Source organism: Haliotis cracherodii, unplaced genomic scaffold (genome assembly GCF_022045235.1).
Source record: "Haliotis cracherodii isolate W230 unplaced genomic scaffold, xgHalCrac1.p SCAF_16, whole genome shotgun sequence".
Classification (NCBI taxonomy): Eukaryota; Metazoa; Mollusca; class Gastropoda; order Lepetellida; family Haliotidae; genus Haliotis; species Haliotis cracherodii.
This window is the reverse complement of record NW_027266271.1, coordinates 23,572,124-23,582,300: the sequence shown is the minus strand read 5'-3', so window position 1 is coordinate 23,582,300 and position 10,177 is coordinate 23,572,124.

The following is a 10,177-nucleotide window of genomic DNA, read 5'->3' as shown; positions in this document are numbered from 1 at the left end:
CGTTAGTACAACTGGATTTAATGATACATTAGTTAATGCAGGTCAATACATTATTATAAAGTGATACAACCGGGTTCTGGCTGGACTCTGTACCCTCGATGATACAAGTGCAATCGACAATGCCTGAAGTATTGACATAAGGGACCAGTACACCTGAGGATACCCGAGAATCTCAGTCTGGCCTCAGCACAAGTCATGGAGACATATCACGTGATTCATCAAATATACCAGGTTCGAAAACTCAATCCTATCACTTAACACTATTTGACCTTTTCAACGATGCGTCGATAGAGGTGATAACCAATAAGTTGGCTAATGATCTAAGGCTACCTCAGCTTCAGGGTACATTTCAACAGTCCTTCGCCAAACAAATTGTCAGTGTCAAGGGTATTGTTACATCACTATGGCAGGAGATACTGAGTATGCGCCAGCATCTGACCAAGAGAACGGACGGTCTTGTGCACAACAACCGAAGAATAAATGATCCGTGTTTTTTAGGAGGCCCGTGGTGAAGAGGTCGTCATAGACGACGATGAAGTCCGTCCCAACATCACTATCACTGACATCGACATATGTCATCCGGTGAGAAATAAATTTTCGGAGACCAAGAGACACATAACTGTGTTCTCTATTAGCCAATCGGACAGACATACAGTCATGAGAAATTGTTGAAACATACGAAATAATCTGTCTCAATGAGGACCTGACACAATTTTGGAGCAATGTGTTTAGTATACATCGTGACTTCAAAACACAGAGAAAGACCCACGCTGCATGGACACATGGTGGCAGGGTTCACATGTGTGAACAGCCAGGGGGAGTAATTCATGTTATCCCGTATGAATCATACGTGCAACATGTGGGAGGGCATTATCCTGCTGCAACGTGACGTTACGTCCCTACCTTAAACAAAGGGTAGAACATTATCTTAGACGATGTCCTCCCGATAGCCTAAACCATTCAAATTTCCATTAACACTGATTCATTGCGTTCTCCCATGAATTGTAATACCATCCTTTACCATTACACTTCCACCCCCAAAGTGACGTTGAGTAACGCAAGTGTTACTAAAACGTTCTCGTGGAGCCCGTTGACCCTTGCACGACCATCAGAGCTCTCAAGATGAAATCTGTGAAAAGTAGACTGTCCCAGTCTTGTCTTCTGAACCTCAGATGCTGTCTACACAAAGCTTGGCGTGCCTGACGGTGACGTGGAAGCCAAACTGGGCGTATCGCTGGACGTCGGAGCCGGATGGAGCGTTCCCTCAACTGGTTGACTACGGCCACTAATTGATCCCAACCCAGGAATTGTCAAAGCTATTAATATGTCAGTTTGGTATCGATTCCATATAGTTGCACCAACCGTATATTGTCTTGATGACGTGACGTTACGCGTGCACGACCGGCCGTGGAAAGTCGTGAGTGCTGCCCTTCTGTACATACCATCCCCAGAGAGATCATATTGTGTTTCGATGAACATTAAAATGTTCGTTTTGTGCATTCCTGTTTGCCACGCGTAGACTGTGATTTTCAGCAATCCGTGTCATTGCGAAAGTTTTATTTGAGCTCAACAAAAGTTATTTTTATGAGCACTCGGTAACAAAACAATCATTGTGTTCTGTTCACATTAAAAACAACGTGTATGAGTATCATGGTTCCAACAAACACGCAAACATCAAAATTATGCGCCGTGCAATAACATTTGCATGTGCAAATTGTGAATCACGACCTTAAAGTCGAGGCAATATCTACATTTACATGTATTTAAAGATGCATAATTTACTTTCAGAATAAATATGTTGTTTTGTTTCCATGAATTACAGTTACCTTTTTATATAGAGACGTTTATGTTTTCATGACACAGATTAAAAACGTCGAAGGAATTTCAGAAATCAGTGAACACGGCTCATGTTTTAGACACACAAGAAACACCGGTGAACGCAGGTTAAGTTTTCATACTTCCCCCTAATCATATTCCCCTAGATAAACAGAAGCAAAACAACATAAGCCTTCAAAGTGCACCGCGATTCTCCTTCCTGTGAATACCTTAAACTTTAAAGTCGGCTCCAAGCGAAGACCCAATTCAATAAGTATTGATGTTTTGCGAATCGTGATCCCATAAAAAAACGATAGAAATGGATTTTGCGGTCGAAAGTAATAGACAATATATTTGTTTGAAACTATATAGATACAGATGTCTTTTCCTAGACAATTATTACTAGTGTGTCTTGTGTACGGACCCGACTATATTAAGAACAATTTCTGGAATCGCCTCGAGGACAGTGTGGATAATAGGCTCGATAGTACATGTAATTTAGTGATTGTCAGAGATGTTAATGAAAGTCATTTGTCTGCGAGAAAGTTTCTTGTTTACGATTTGTCAGACAGGAAAAATATATGCAATGTAATATATGAACCTACACGTAGTAAGGTGATTTTCAGAATTTGATTTGTGATCACAGGGTCACGTACAGTATAAACACATTTGTTAACCAAATAATCATTTACTAGAGGTATATGGTGTTATGGAAGATGTGAATATGATAAATTATATAACCTTATTCAATCAACTAATTAGACTGATTTTTTAAATAAAAGCGACGAAACCATTTCCATAATCATAAAGTTAAAACGCGAACCACAGAGACTACCCAGTCTCGATTATCTGCCGAAAGAGATTCCATTTGGCATACGGGGCAAAATAGTGGTGATAATTACACGAATGAATCCCTGAAAGTCAATCCTGATAACATGTGTTCGTTAAAAGGGTAAACATGACCTACTCCTCCGGTAGCACCCGCCACACACCCGAGTTGTATTAAAAAAGTGTAAGTTTGTTGCCTAATGGTGCATCCAGCATTACTCCCATCTTATGAAGGCATCTGCACCAGGAAATCCAGTGACACGATATCGCGTTTACTGATTCTTTTTAACTGGAAACGACTTTGAATTACTTCTGCTGCGAGCGAGTGCTGGGATTTTGTTGCTTACAGAAGAGGACCACTTAATAACTATGTTCGTTTTGCAACGAAGTGTGGTCAGTTTTAAAGTATCAACCAAAACATACTCTCTATATCAAGTGTTTTATAATTTCTACCACAGGCATAGTCCATTGTACGATTCCGACTAGTATATCATAAGCATATGTTTTTAAATCACTATCAGATAGGGATGTTCTCGAAAATGTGAGCGCATCCTGCAACTCAGGTAGCAGCCGTCACAAACACATGCAAATGCAAGTCAATTGTTCAAAACAATAGGGAACATCATCGGACATACTTGTCACTGATGCGTCAAATGCAGTTGTCGGCCTTGATCTGACGTCATTCAGCCGTCCCAGATGGAGTGCTCAGTTGGGATTTAAATCGGGACTGAGGGCAGGCCACTGCATGGTTCTGATGCCATTCTGCTGGAGGAAGTCTCTTGTTCCTTTCGCAGTGTGGGTACGGGCGTTATCATGCTGAAACTCCTGGTTGCGACAACGTGCCAAATGAGGTATGGCGTGTGGTCTCAAGACTTGATCAATGTACCGAGCTGCTGTGACTCCATTGCCTCTCCCTGGACCGATGTTCTGGGAGGCCACAGGGCCGACCCTCTGTGCAAGACCAATACCACCCCACACCATGATGCTCGGACCACCCCACGAGTCTCTCTCAACAACACAAGCATCCGAATAACGTTCCCCACGGCGTCGCCAGACTCTCCCTCTGTCATCTGCTGTTGAGATACAGTAACGGCTCTCGTCTGAGAAGAGGACTCTTCTCCACTGCTGGTGCTGTGTTGCCCACTGAAGACGGTTCCGGCGATGACGTGGTGTCAGAATGGGTCCTGTGACAGTGGGGGTGTCTGCTCGTCAATCGTCAACGCACGGTGTCCTCACTAATGTGTCGCTGGTGTGTCCGCATGGTCTGTCAAGCAGTCGGAACTCACCTGCAAGAGGTTACCATGGCCGTTGCCGTGATGCGTTTGGGCGATCGGTTTTATTGTCAACTGCTTTGTTTTTTATCATCAAATTTCATTTTTCCGGACAATTTAATGTTACATTTTAGAAACTCTGACAACTTTTCATGCAATGTAACTTGGGGTGACGTTTCTTTTGCGGTTCAGTATACATGTCTCTTTCGTATTGACAGCAAACACCCAGACAATTTGCTTTTTGGGATGACATTTAAAAATCGTACCTTCGTCGGCTGATTTTATGAGAGCTTTGAATCTTTCCTGGTTCAGTTGATGTAACCAGTGACTGCATGAAGACTAAAGGTATGGGCTATCTGTCTGTAGTCTGTGTATTGAAATCCTTGCATGTAGATAATCGTTAATGACAGAGTAGATTATATGTACCAAATGCATAACATACAGATCATCGATAATGACAGAGGGTTGAATATGTTCTAAGATACATCATATTTGGGCCATCGGTAATTATAAAATTGGAAGGGTGTGAACCAAGTACAATACATATCGATCATCGGTAATGATAGAGGGTAGGACTTGTACCAAAATAAAAAAATGTAAGGGTCGGACCAAGCACATTACATACATGTATCGGTAATGATAGCTGGGGGAGGGTATCAAATACAGTTAATTAGAAGAGCCATGTGATTAACTGGCGTATGAATAGCACCACATACTTATACACGTAGTAGCATAAGATGATACATAAGTAAAATAGTATAATCATGGTTTGTCACGAAGGTCGGTAGAATGTATCGGGTTGAATGAAGCATGTATAAAATACTTATGCTAAGTTCATGAATGATGCCAATGCCCGAATGTCACCTGATTTATCACATTCACTAAGTGATTCCGGGTTGGTAAAGGTCCCTAGCAACCTGTGCTTAATTATTGGAAGAGGCGACGGAGAGGATCTAGTGGTCAAGTTCGGTGACTTAGATGCGTTTGGTCATCGTACACCAACTACACCTGGCGTTGTTCATACCACAAAATCGATGGTTTGTCTGGTCCAGGCTCAGTTGATTTACAAGCCTCCATTATATAGCTGGACTATTGCTTTGTGCGGTGTTATACAGAAAACACACAACATAACCTGTCTTGGTATTAATATGTCAATTAACCGCTTTGTAAATTACATGTAGCAGAATATGCATACTGTTATATGATTAATGAACAAGCATATCAAAATTACAATATCTTTATTCATATCAATCAATCTTGTGATTTGTTTGTTTGTTTTTTAACACCGCATTCAGCTATATGTCGGCGGCCTGTACATAATCGAGTCTGGACCAGACAATCTAGTGATTGAAGTCATGAGCATCGTATTGGGATACGATGGCATGCATCAACCAAGTCAGCGAGCATGAACACCCGATCCCGTTAGTCGCCTCTTACGACAAACATAGTCGCCTGGATGCCGAGCAGTGTAGACGCGTTTTCCTGTTTTTCGCGATTGAGATGTTACGTGACGTAACTGGGCTAAATGGTTCAGCGAACTGGCATTGATAACCCCACAATGATTGATGATAGACTGACCTCGCTTGAGAATACTCTAAAGCAGACCATCACAAGAGTAGTTAAACTTGAGTCTTGTGTCCAGAATTGTGTCTATTTACAATAGAGGTTGTTTCCCTGGTGAGAATCCGTTCCAAGATTCGAGACAGTCTATGTGGTCACTCAGACCTTCGTATGCCAACATTCCCGAGATAAACAACCATGCAAGACGCGACGAATCGAAGAGGACCGTGACATAACACATCTCTAGGCATACAATGAACGTAGGCCTAACACAGTAGATGCAAATGACAATGTAAATATCTCGCTAAATGTTGTGCGTGAAGACCATTGTGATGTGTATGTTACAAATAACTATAATGTGTCACCCAGCAACAGCAAAACGTGTGAATCTAATTGTGGCGATATTTGTGTACATTCAGATAATGATATACCAACAGAGACGCCTGGTTTAAAATATAGATTACTTACTCCTGAATTTACGAATTATATTACAAACTATGAAATGTTATGCTTTGTTGAAACAAAACTAGATGAATTTGATTCTATTGACATTCCTTGATATGCAATGTTTTAGAAGCCTAGAATTACAAGTACTGGTAGAAAACCAGGCGGTATAGCCGTTGCTATGAAGCATGAATACGTAGTCGAATCCTCGGAATATGCTATATGGTTTCTCGCTTCCCATGAAATATGAAATGTATCCTGTAATTGAGATACATGAATATATTGGTATCATATATATCCCACCAGAGGGTTCGCCATATTACTTTGACGAAACATTTCCAAAACTACCTAGTGAAATCTCGTGTAAATTATCAGTAGATTGCGACAATAGTATGTTTATCATTGGTAATTTCAATGTAAGGACACGTACTTTGTCAGATTTTATTACAACAAACTCCACCTCTATCAACGTAGATATATTCCCCAATGACATTGTTGTCTATATGAATGGTGTTGAGGTGGTGCATCCCCTATTGGCCTACGTCCCATATGGCCTAAAGAAACAGAAATGACCTTTCCCATTTGGCCTACCACAGATTATTTTAAACAACCTACACCCCTATTGACAAAAATGGTTTGGTTTGAGCTTAATTAGCTCTTGTTATTTCACACAGGCTTCTTCTGTGAAGTTGATTAATGTAACTATCTCACAATTAATTAATCTTTTTTTATGTTCATAAGGATTGTATATAACTGGCTTCTTTGATCTCATACCATATATTGCCCAAATTGAATCGGATCCTATGCCTCAAATCTACAATGAAGAAATCAACAACCTTGCCCCAGCAGAAGCTGCACAATGTCCTCCCTTTGTTAGTATGAAGAGTGGATAGTACAGACAACGCAGAAAAAACAACACCAGCATTGTGTACCTCGATGGTCAACTGTCCAGACTCCGAGACAGACACCAGCAAGGAGAAATATCTTCCTTTGCATTAGCAGATACAGTAGGAATCCTTATCAAATTACATTAAAAAGATTCTGTTACCTGAGAACAATGGTTCAATATCAAGGACCTCGAATCTTCTATTGTTGGGAAAACATAATCAACCAAGCTTACTCCTTTACATGTAACTTTGACAACTCCTTTGTCATGTCCACCTCGGCCATTGATAATGTATATATTATTGTTTTTACATAAATCAACTAGCTTATAACCATGGGTTGTTGGAATCTCTACATCCTGACTTGACCTTTCTAACAATACATTAGCACATTTTAGTCTTTCAACATCAATCGACCGCCTCAGTGGTCTAGTGGTAGAGCCTCCGCCCGGAGAGCGGAAGCTCCGGGGTTCGATCCAAAAGACGTTAAAATATGGTACTTGTTGTTACCCTGTCTGGCGCCGGGCATTAAGGGGCTAAAACAAGGTCTGGTCGGCTCGGAGTCAGTATACTGTGTCTGAGTGGGGTATTCATGTTAAACTGCGGCATGGTATCTCAGTGGGCTAGCACTATCAATCGGCATCGGTCCGGACCAGTACAAGCAGCCACACAAACACAAACACAAACGCAATATAAGCGCAACAATCTTGGACGCGGCGTTAAACCCAATTTCACCTCACCTCAACGGTGTCCTCCCCATTGGCCTACTTCCCATTTGGCGTACGCTTTTAGAGGATTTAGTTACAGTAAGTAATCGCTTGGTTGATCATTCACTAATTACCCGTCTCCCCCAGAGTGATGAAAATGAACCAGTCCAACAATAGAGAAATACAAGCTTACAGAATCTTTTTAATGTAATTCAATAAGGATTCCTACTGCATCCTTGCTGGTGTCTGTCTCGGAGTCTGGACAGCTGACCATTGAGGTACACAATTCTGGTGCTGTTTTTCTGCGTTCTCTGTACAATCCACTCTTCATACTAACAAAGGGAGGACATTATGCAGCTTCTGCTGGGCTATGGTGAAGAATTAAACGTCTTGTGTTAGATGAGACTCTTGACTAATGAGGGGCAGTCGGGTAGCCTAGTGGTTAAAGCATTCGCTCATCACGCCGAAGACCCGGGTTCGATTCCCGACATGGGTACAATGTGTGAAGCCCATTTCCGGTGTCCTCCGCCGTGATATTGCTGGAATATTGCTAAAAACCGGCGTAGCACCACACTCACTCACTCTTGACTAATGAAAACACAGAAAATGATGCAAATGTTCAATATTTTATTTGCATTAATAACACAGTTGCATAGTACTGTAATTGAGCAAAATTGATAACCACGAAAAGTATGGATCTGAGAAGTTCTATGATCAGATATGAAAGACCAAGTACTGTCCAAAAACGTTCGTTGTTATCTTACAAAGATAATCACAATCCTGAAAATCAGAAGCCAGTGTAACTGCCCTGATGACAGATTCTCCTCTCTCCTCATTCCTCCATTGTGTATTCTGATACGATCACGAGGTAACTGCTGCAACTATTGATGCAATGCTGACTCTATAGCTGCCACACTCTGTACTGGTGGATCCATTGCTTGCAACCGATGTCCAAGGACATTAACATTCAAATCTGGACTCATAGCGGGCCAAGGCAAAGTGTCAATATTGTGTCCTTGCAGAAATGCAGCAACGGCACGAGAACGATGGGGCCTAGCGTTGACGTTCAAAAACAAAGGTCGAGTGGCAAGTGCACGATTGAGAACTGTGGCACAACAACAGGATTGATTATGTCCTGATGTATTGATCGCCGTTGAGATTGCCTCGAAATCTTACCGTGTCCAGTTTACAGTCATGAGATATTGCCCCTCACACCACGACGGCACCTCCACCATACGGGACTGTTGGCACAATGTCCCTCGGGGTATACGCAGTGTTTCTGTGGCTCAAAACCCGCGTTCGCCTATCTTTGGCGTGCAGCAAATATCTGCTTTCATCAGACCAATGGATCCATCGCCACGTCCTCAGATTCCAATGACGTCGAGTCATACACCAAGCCAATCAATGTCTCTGGTGATGAGCAGTTAACAAGGGATGAATCCGAGGTTCTGTAGGGGTTACCCAATCACGTGTGCCGGGATATTTCAATCTTTATTTGCTGGATGATTTTTTATACCATCAAAACTTGACCCTTAGCAAACTTTAAGTTTGCAATAACATACTGGTATCTAGGATTAGACAATTCAGTTTATTGCAATTCTACGCTGTAATACTGTGTTTAGTCTTCGTTACTAACCGTCCCAACTGCAAAACAGTAAGCCCAATGCCTCACAACATTGGATGCTTTTTCTCGCTTTTGAGAACATTTTAGTGGACGATGTTCCGGCTGAACTTCCGATTTCATGTTTTGTAATTTATCATATCAATTGTGGGGCCATCACAAATTACTTTGCAATCTCTCCTATCGAAATGAATTGTCAGCTGTGGGCGCTTGTGGCGAGAAACCGTAACAGTTGTAATACGATATTGTGTTTCTTCCAAGTATTACAGCCTTTGGTAACAAAGCACCAGCAAGGAAGGGCAGAACCTAGCGTCATCACTGATTTCAGTGATCCATTTATATACACATGGGGATACGGATGTCTCAGTCGTGTGAGGCACCGTAATTCGCTGTGCAGAGTTGCGTCCCCTGGGCAAGCCAGAAATCTAAGATTGTAGGTTCGAATCCCGGTTTGACCCGATTATGTTTCTGACAAACCGTGATATATCTGGAATACTGTTAAAAGTGGTGTTAAAACCATCTCACTCACTAATACACATGTACTTTTCGCCGCTGTTTTATGTTCTCAGTGGAATCAGTTCCCATAAATAATCAAGACTCATCTTTCTCTCGCGTTGGCGGTTATATTTTCCTCTTTGCCATAACATATCTTGCTTTACAGAGGTGTGCCTTACCTGTCAGGGAAACTGGCTAAGATAAACACCGAATGTGCATGGCCCTTGATATATGAGGAGTCAGCATCACAATCCTGCTGGCCGCCTCCGTGATCTAGTGGTAGAGCATCCGCCCGGAGAACGGAATATCAGAGGTTTGATCCCGGCCACATCATAGCAAAAGACGTTAAAAATGGTTCTTGTTGTTACCCTGCCCGGTGCTCGGCGTAAAGGGGCTAAATAAGGACTGGTCGGCTCGGTGTTATATTATTCATGTTAAACTGGTATGGCATGGTATCTCAGTGGGCCAGCTCTATAAAATCGGCACCAGTCTGGACTTGTACGAGCAGCCCCCCCCCCCCCCCCCCCCACACACACACACACATCCCCCCCC